The sequence below is a fragment of the Canis lupus genome, chromosome X (genome assembly GCF_048164855.1).
Source record: "Canis lupus baileyi chromosome X, mCanLup2.hap1, whole genome shotgun sequence".
In the NCBI taxonomy this organism is placed as follows: domain Eukaryota; kingdom Metazoa; phylum Chordata; class Mammalia; order Carnivora; family Canidae; genus Canis; species Canis lupus.
Window position 1 is genome coordinate 85,847,066 of NC_132876.1, and position 9,752 is coordinate 85,856,817.

Consider the following 9,752-nt stretch of genomic DNA (forward strand, 5'->3'; position numbering starts at 1 on the left):
CAGGTATGGTAAAATGACAGACATGAGACCACTGCTTTTGAAATAAGAGTTTATTACAATTGTTCCTAAGAAGAGAGGGTTTTGTCGCATCTTGCAGGGCCACAGAGGGAAGTACCAGTGTCAATCAGGAGGCAGAAGGAGTGAGGGGGAAATATGGGTGCCAGCCTTTATTGTGGTTTTCATGGGAAGGAATGGGCAAGGCAAGGTAAATATTTTAGGATTGGTGAGTTTGAATAATTTTAGCAGGTTACAGAGATGGTCCCCAGTCATCCTGTACCTGACCCTGGGATGATTTAGGGCAGGGAGAATATTGGCTTGATGTGTGAGAGGGTAAAAGAGGAGACTGGTCTGTGAATTTGTTGGTTTGCATACGAAAGACTTGTTGGCAGGCAAATTGTTTACTATTTCTAGAAATTAGCTAGCCCTGGAAGAGGAAGTCTCTCTAAGATTAGCAAGGTTCCAAGATGTCAAAACATATAAATACAGACAAAATTTTAAATATGACTAATACAGTTGAGATGTTTTTAATTTTGTTTCATTTTTAGTACTGTTGAATTTGATATGAGAACATTTGCATCATGAGATAGGTCTAGGATTTTCTTCTCTTATATTTTCCTTCATAAATTGTGTGTGTGCGCATGTTTGTTTGAGGCTTTACCAGGGATCAGGCAGGACTGGGACAAGGACCATGTTAGGGGAGCAGGGCCTGCATACCAGGCCAATACTTGTCCTTAGGGAAATGTTGGGGAGCTCAGGCCTGAGCTCGACAGGTGAGGAGTCCAGTTGGGCACCTCAAAGTAGAGGCAACCATAAAAGGAAGAATGGTCTAGTTGACATTAGTGCAAGAGCGATAATGTCAATGGGGACAGACTGCCGAAGAGAAGTTGAGTGTTGTAGAGCTTTAAAAGGCCTACATGAACAAGTATTTGGGGGAGTAATAGGGGCCTAAGAGGGCTTGAAGTGAGGAAGAAGGGAAAGAAAAGAAGGAGAAATTAACAAGAAGGATGATTCTGGAGTGCCGGGAGGTCCACCTTTTCTCCAGAGCCCCAGTGGAGCAGTACTGGTGCAGTACTAGCTTCTTGCTCCTCTCTCCTGATTTTTTGTAAAGATTTTATTTATTTATTCATGAGAGATACACGGAGAGAAGCAGAGACATAAGCAGAGGGAGAAGCAGGCTCGCTGCGGGGAGCCTGATATGGGACTCTATCCCAGGACCCCAGGATCACGCCCTGAGTTGAAGGCAGATGCTCAACCACTGAGCTACCTGGGCATCCCTCTTCTCTCCTCTCTCCTGGTCTTAACAGGGCCCTACTAGTTGCCCATGGCAGTCCTGAACATAGGCCTGGGAGGAGGCAGCTGGGCTTTATGTAGGCAGAGATCTTCTTCAGGCCAGAGGGTGATGAAGTCTTTCATGTTTCTTGCATTCAGGCACTTGGGCTCAAATATATGGTGCAGGTCAAGGATGCCATAAGCAAGGAGATCTGCAAAGGTGATCTTGTCCCCCGCAAATGGTGACCTCTTCCATAGAAACTGTCTGTGAGACCTTCATCTTTTTAGGGAGCCCCTCCAAGGACTCATGCTTTGTTTCTCGAAGTCAGGGCTGTAGCAAACACTGGCCAGCTGATTGGAAGTGTCTGTAACCTAGTTCTTCAAATTGTCCACATGAATCTTCTCTCTTGTTTCTCCTCATAGATTGTGCTTGTGAGCAATGCAGTAAAGGGTGGCATTGCTCTGGGTGATCTTGTGAACTTTATTAATGAAGTAGGGCAGACTGAGAAAGTCGAGGCTCAACTTGAATGTTTCATTCAGCCACTGGCTTCTGTCATACTTGGAGTATCCCCATCACATATTTCTTCTCCTCATAGCCTTGAGTCTGTGTGGTCCAGAAGCAGGTGGATGGTATAAGCCAGCCCATGGGTGCCCCAGGGAGCCAAGGTCATGGCCACCGTTCAGCTTTCTGTGGGCTCAGGGTGTAACCTCAGTGGAGCTGGGCTGGAACTTTATCCTTCCAATTTTTCTTCAAGTTAGAAATTACATCCAAATAAAAAGTTTAGGAAGGAAGGAATCCCAAGAGTCAAAAATTAAAGGGAAACCTACTAACAATATAGGCACTAGTGCTTTGGCTACCCTAAAAGCATTACTACATTAGTAAGTAAAAGACTTGCATATTTTAACCACTTGGAGAGGCACCAAGATTTAAGGCCCTTGTGAGGCAAAGAGATGGAATTAAGATCCCTGAATAAAACATAGGCTGTCAAAACTGTGTACTCTGTTCAGAAGTATAGACAGGATATAAATCCTCCAGCAAAGGTTAATGTCTGGATTTGGGATTTGAGTGAAAAGAAGGTCTCCCTTGATAATTGAAAACTGCAGGCTACCCTCACAGGGTACAAATTTACCTGCCTGTGTGGTAGACATTACTTATGCTCTCCAATACATAGTTTTCCTTTCCTTCCTAGGCACCTAAAACACTGTACTTCCTCATCCCCCTGCAGCTGTGTGGTGCCACATGACTACCTTTTGCCCACGGTCACTTCTGGGCTGAGGAAGTCAAAAGCCCGTTCACCATCTTTGAGCTTTCTTCTGCTGTAGAGACCCAGGAGCCATAAGAACATCACAAAATAGAAACAGCCTGGATCCGCCTGAATCTCTGCTTGGGGAGAGCTGCTTTTGAGGAGATACCCAGCTTGAAGCAGATTTTGTATGAGCAAGAAACAAACATTTGTTGTCTTAAGCAACAGAAATTTCAAGATTAAATTAATTGCTCGCCTGCTTTCTCTCTCTCTCTACACACACACACACACACACACACGCACACACACGCACACACACGCACACACACACAATCTATGAAGGAAAATATAAGAAAAGGAAATCCTAAACATCTCATGAAGTAAAATCCAGCAGTGTACTTAAGACAAAACAAAACAAAAATTAAAACATCTAGGATTTATCCAAGAAATGCAACCAAGTAGGCTTTATCCTAGAAATGCAATGATAATTCATTATCAGAAAACATATTAATGTGATGTTAGATTTATAATAAGAAATATATATTTGGTCTTCATCCTGGGCTCTGGCACAGAGCTCCTAAAACACTTGGAATTTCCTGTGGTAAGAGCAATAAAGATGTCTTTTGTTATGTTAATGAGGTGACCTTTGGACCGCACCTAATGGTAGAGCTGAACACCTGTAGAACCAGCCATGTGATTAGAGATTAGAAGTTTCAATCCTATCCCCTTCATTTCTGGGGTGGGGAGAGGGTCTGAAGATTGAGTTCAATCACCAATGGACAATGATTTAATCAACCATACCTGGTTAATAAAGCCTCCATACAGACCCCAAAAGACAGGATTTGGAAAGCTTCCTGATTGGCAAACACATGCAGATGTGGGGAGAGTGGTGGGCCCAGAGAGGGCATGGAAGCTCTGCACCCTTTCCCATAGTTTGCCCTAGGCATCTCTTCTATCCATCTGTTCCTGAGTTATAGTTATGTCCTTTTATAATAAACCATTAATCTAGTGAATACATGGGTTTCCAGAGTTCTGTGAACCACTCAAGAAAATTTATCAAACCCAAGAAGGGAGCTGTGGGAATCTCCTGATTTAGAACCAATTGGTAAGAAGCACAGGTGACAATCTGGACTTGTGACTGACATCTAAAGTGTGGGGGTGGGGGGCAGGGTGATAGTCTTGTGGGACTAAACTCTTAACCTGTGAGATCTGATGCTATCTCCAGGTAGACTGTGTCAGAACTGAGTGATAGGACACCCAGCTAGTGTCTGGAGAATTGCTTCATGCTGTGGAGAAACCTATGCACACATACATTGGAAATCTGGTGATCAGGTCCCATTTAGTGATATATCACACTAATAAATGAGATACTCTAACTTATCCTGACTAGCACACTGAGTCATCCAAGAACGTCCTGAGAAACCAGTATAAGAGTGGAAAAATGTGATGCCTGGATGGCTCAGTGGTTGAGCATCTGCCTTCGGCTCAGGGCATGATCCTGGGGTCCTGGAATCGAGTCCTGCATTTGGCTCCCTGTGAGGAGCCTGCTTCTCTCTTTGCCTGTGTTTCTGCCTTTCTCTCTGTGTCTCTCATGAATAAATAAAATAAAATATTTTTTAAAAAGTGGAAAAATGACCTCAAATTGATTATATTTCAAGAGGCCTAGAAGAGAAAATTCAAGATCCCATAGAAGGGACCCATTCTCAAAATGGGCCACCTAGGATTTCCACACATAAATATTCCCTCCCCTTCCACTAAGCATGATCTTAACAATAAAAAAATGTGTATATGCAATCAATACATAAAACCAGCCACCATGAATGAAAACATAAAAGAAAACATGAATACTATTCTCTTGAACTTCATATAATGGAATTATATTTGAACTAAAAATATTAAGTTGGCTTAAGAAATAAAATAACAAATTGCAAATCATGAGGAGGAAAATGCTATTAACAAGAAAACAAAGATTTGAAAATAAAATCAGAAACAATGAAATACCATTTTTGAAATCACCAACTCAATGTACATGCTAAAACACACTACACATAGCTGAACTAGAAGAGTGGTTTAGAACAATTACCAAAATGGTGTGCAAATGGAAAGAAAATAAAATATACAGGAGCACAGTTAAGAGACCTTGAAACTAGAAGAAACACATTTACTACAGTTGTAATAGAAGTTTAAGGAGAAAATACAAAGCATAGAAGAGAAATAATGTTTGAAAAGATAATGACAGTGAGAATCATACTAAATCTCAAGCTGGAGAAATACAAATAAATCCAAAAAACACATCCAGACACATCATAGTGGAACTGCTGTAAAAAATTCATGAGAGGCACACAGAGAGGCAGAGACATAGGCAGAGACAGCAGCAGGCTCCCTGCAGGGATCCGGGTGTGAAGCTCGATCTGAATTATGAGCTGAAGGCAGATGCTCAAGCACTGAGCCACCCAGGTGCCCCATACCTTCATTTCACTCTCCATGTAACCTCCAGAATAATCTCACTCTGTGCTTCTCAAACTACCTATGGTATGTATGTATGTATGTATGTAATCACACCTGAAGGATCGGTGTGATTATTTTTCCCCTAAATCAATGGCCTACCAATACTTTGTCAAAGTCAACCACTCATTTGGATGTGACAGCACTGTCAAATTGCTATAAAAGCTTTCAAATACTTAATCTCAATTTATGTATTTACTGCAGACTAATAACAAATAGTTCTTGAACCAGCAACCATAGGTGGACCACAATTTGAGTAGTACTGATCTAGTTAAAATTCAATTCTGAAAATTCCACTTAAAATTATGTAATCAGTCTCCATGACCTACAAGAAAACTTCCAAATTCCAAGTAATATGGTATACAAGGTCCTTTGTGATCTGTCTCTCCAGTATTATCTCCTATCTTTGTCTACTACAAACTTTATACCCAGGGCTTGCAGTTTCTTAATCAGTAAGAATCACTGAAAAAGGTGAAGAAACACACTCTAAGCTGAGATTCCTAGAGCAAATCCCAAAGCCAGACTGCAGAAAGGAAAGTCACCAAGTAAGCTACTATTTCCTCTACATCAGGAAGCTTCTAGCTCCTGAACCATATAGCCACTGATATAATTTTAAAAAGCTGCTACAATCAGAACAATCATCATTACCAGTGCCACCACAGAACTACACCATACCTGCTAGGATCTACACTATGAAAACTAACATCCCACACCCTGTCTCTCAACACCCATGATGCTAGTTACTTGACATTGGGACCTCTGTTAATGCTGCTGTAGAAAAACTCTGTCTTCCGTATCTTATGTGAATGCACCTACCTGATTCATTTAACCTTCTATAATGTGCATAACCAGTTGCAAGGGAGTCTCTAGAATGTAGATTTAAATTTTCTAACCCCCACACCAGAGAAGAAGACACTGAATCCATGTTTTTCATAATCCATTAATGGTTTATAAAATTGATGTAAGGTGTCATGACTCATTTTTTTAATGAAATGGAATGGGTTGGGATAGACTAGAAAATATCATAGTACACATTCAGGGTTACTAACATTTCATGAAAATTTTGCTTTAGTTATATAAGTCAAGAGAATGTAATATGGAAATGCACTGAGATACTATATAAAATGCATTTATTACTGTAAGTTCCAGTCCAAAAAGTTTTATTTCTTATTTTATTTTATTTTTTAAGAGAGAGAGAGAGAGAAAGTATGGTTTGGGGCAGAGGGAGAGGGAGAGAGAATCCTCAAGCAGACTCTCCACAGAGCACAGAGCCTGATATGGGGCTTGATCTCATGATCCTGAGATCATGATCTGAGCCGAAACCAAGAGTCAGAGCTCAACCAACTAAGCCACCCAAGTGCCTTTAAAAAGCTTCAAATCCATTATACTAGTGCCATAATTCTCAAACTTTAGCCTGCATCAGAATCCCCAGGTGGATTTATTAAAGCACAAAGGTTGGGTCCCATCCCAAATTTCTGATTCACATGTGGTGTGAGGCCTGAGAATTTACATTTCAAACAAGTTTTCAGGTGATGTTGATACTGTTGGTCCAAAGAACATTCTCTGAGAACTGGTCTAGAACAGTGGTTCTTAATATTGGCCACACGTTAGAATCATCTGTGCAGCTTTTAGAAGTCCCAATGCCAGGCCACACTCCAGATCAATTACATGAGGTTCTCTGGGGTGAGACTGGGTCATCAGTTTTTTAAAGCTCCACCCATGATCTCAATGTGAAGCCAAGAACAAGAACCACTGCTCTAGAAGAATGATGGAATAGATGTTGAGCATCTATCTACAATTTTTTTACCTTATTTATCTAAATCCATCATTCTTTAAGTTATCACCTTCAGGAACTGTTTTAGAACCTCTTGATCTCTAGACTCATGCTTCTTTCACTGGCAAATAGCTTCATACACTGAAACAAATGCTGGATTTGAAATCAGAAAACTACCCTTTGAGAGCTGACTCTCTTTCTTACCAGGTATGTGACCTTGGGCAAGATCATTAGGCTCTGTTTCTTCACCCACATAATGTGGGAGATAGTAAAACATCTTGTCAACCTCACAGGATGGGCATGATAATATAATATAGGCAAAAAAACAACTTTATGAATGATGAAGCCAGTGTGCCTAAAGTTCAGGGTGCATCTAGGGTGGAGCATCAAGACATGAAGGAAGATATTTTGATTGGTGTTCGATGTTTAAGGCTTCTCTGTGTTTGAATATTATCCTGGAGTTTGGACAATAAGCTGTGCAGTGGAAATTTTTCAAAAAGGAATTGATATGAATCATTTGTGCTATTTTTCAAACAATAACTCTGGTGACCAAATTCTTTAATGGGAAACAGAAAGAAAGCCCAGAAAGCCATTCTGAGGCTGTCATACAAGAGTAATTAAGAGAGGAAGAGGGTCTGAACTGCAGCGTTGGAAAATCGGACAGAAATTGTGGCTCTACTTTAAGACATCTCTTGGCAGAATAAATGGACTTAGGTGAAGCAATTAATAGAGAAGAAAATTCACTTGGATTGTGCTCGCATGTGATACTAAAATATTCAGACTTTTAAAATAGAATTTTATCCATGAGCTATATATATAGCTACATCATTACTTGGTTAGATATTCAAATAAGGTACTGAATATTTTGGTATTATTTCGTTTTTTAAAGTTTTTATTTAAATTCCAGTTAGTTAACAGGGTGCCTGGGTGGCTCGGTCAGTTAAGTGTCTACCTTTGGCCCAGGTCATGATTCCAGGGTCCTGGGATTGAGTCCCACATTGGGCTCCCTGCTCAGCAAGGAGTCTGTTTGTCCCTCTCTCTCTGTCCCTCCCTGCCCCATACTGTCTCTCTCAAATAAATAAAATCTTTTAAAAATAAATAAATAAATAAATTCCAGTTAGTTAACATACAGTGTAATATTAGTTTCAGATGTACAATATGATGATTCACCATTTCCATACAACACCCAGTGCTCATCAGAACAAGTGCACTCCTTAAATCCCCATATTTTGGTATTATTTTAGATTTATTATAGATCAATTTAAGTAAGTTAATTGATACTTTCAGTCTGGTCAGAATTTGATTAATTGCCGTATACAGTTTCACTTCTTTCACAAAAATAAAGTAATGCTGCTTTTTACTTATGATGAAGAAAGACATACTGGTAACTTGATGTTAGCAAAACATCACAAACATAAAAGGAGCCAAATGTGGTATTTTTACCACAAGTCTGAGTACAATGAGGCACACAAACTGATCACAAAATAAGACTAACAAACCTCTTCCAAGAACCAGAGCCTGGGGAATACTGCATACTGTGCGCCTCTTGGATAGTTATCATACATACTAGCATGTTAAAGGCTCCAGGAAGTCACACACAAAGAAACACGTTCTGTTCTGCTTAAAGCAGCATTTCCTATCCTTATAAGACTATGAAAGATTTTATTATTTTTATTTATTCATAACATCTATTACATTCTGTAAAAACAGGGAAAGGTATAGTATACTTTGGGTTATGTAAGTTTAGAAAAAGTCTCCCAACTTTTAAATAATACACCTACAAGCATAATTGTACTTATATATTACTTATATTTTGCATATGTTATACAATCACTATTGTGCTTAGGTATTACATACATTGTACAACATACATGAAACAGAAATTTAGGATGATGCAATATGAAATAGTCTTAAAATTTCTTTTTATTGTGGCATAAAAATTCTATATTAATATCAGACAAAGTAGGGCCGCCTGGGTGGTTTTGGGAGCCATACAATCTTTATCACCACTACTCTGCCATCAGAGCACAGGGAGACCTGGGTGACTAAGGGATTGAGCATTTGCCTTTGGCTCAGGTCGTGATCCCAGGGTCCTGGGATTGAGTCTCCCATTGGGCTCACCACCGGGAGCCTGCTTCTCCCTGTGCCTATGTCTCTGCCTCTCTCTGTGTGTTTCTCATGAATAAACAAATAAAATCTTTAAAAAATATTTATCAGACAAAATAGATTTAAAAGCAAAAAAAATTATCAGGGATAAAAAGTGACATTACATAACGTAAAAAGGTCAATTCACTAATAAGACATAAGTGTTCTATGTGTGTATGCACCAAACAACTAAGCTTCAAAATACATGAAGTAAAATCTGATAGAATTGAAAGGAGAAATAGATAAATTTACAATTACAGATGGAGATTTTTCAACACTCTTCTCTTAGTACTTGATAGAACAAGTATGCAGAAATTCAGCAAGGATATAAAAGAACTGAACAAAATTATCAATCACAAGGACCTAATTGACATTTATAGAAAACTTCACTTAATGGCAAAATGTTCATCTTCTCAAGTGCATTTGGAATGTTCACTAATATACACTACATCCTGGGTAATAAGACAAACCTTAACAAATTTAAAGGAATTAAAGTGATGCAAAGTATGTTCCACAACAATAATGGAATTAAACTTAAAAGTTAATTACAGAAAGACATCTTGAAAATTCCCAAGCTCTTAGAAATTAAACAAAACACTTCTGAAAAATCCATGGGTCAAAAAGGAAGCACCAAGACAGATAAGAAAATATTTTGAGCTGAAATAAAAGTGAAAATTCAGCATAACAAAATTTGTGAGATGCACAGCCAACACACCGATTAAAGCACAATTGCCAGATTGAATTAAAAAAAAAACAAGCCACACCCATATGTTATCCACAATTATCTATAATTAGGGAGAAATGTATAGCATTAA

General features: G+C 39.1%; 1 pseudogene; it reads right to left on the reverse strand.

The window, feature by feature from the left end:
* Nucleotides 1-836: 836 nt before the first annotated feature.
* LOC140628533 (glutathione S-transferase Mu 1-like) lies at nt 837-1,949 on the reverse strand (annotated as a pseudogene).
* Nucleotides 1,950-9,752: the final 7,803 nt, after the last annotated feature.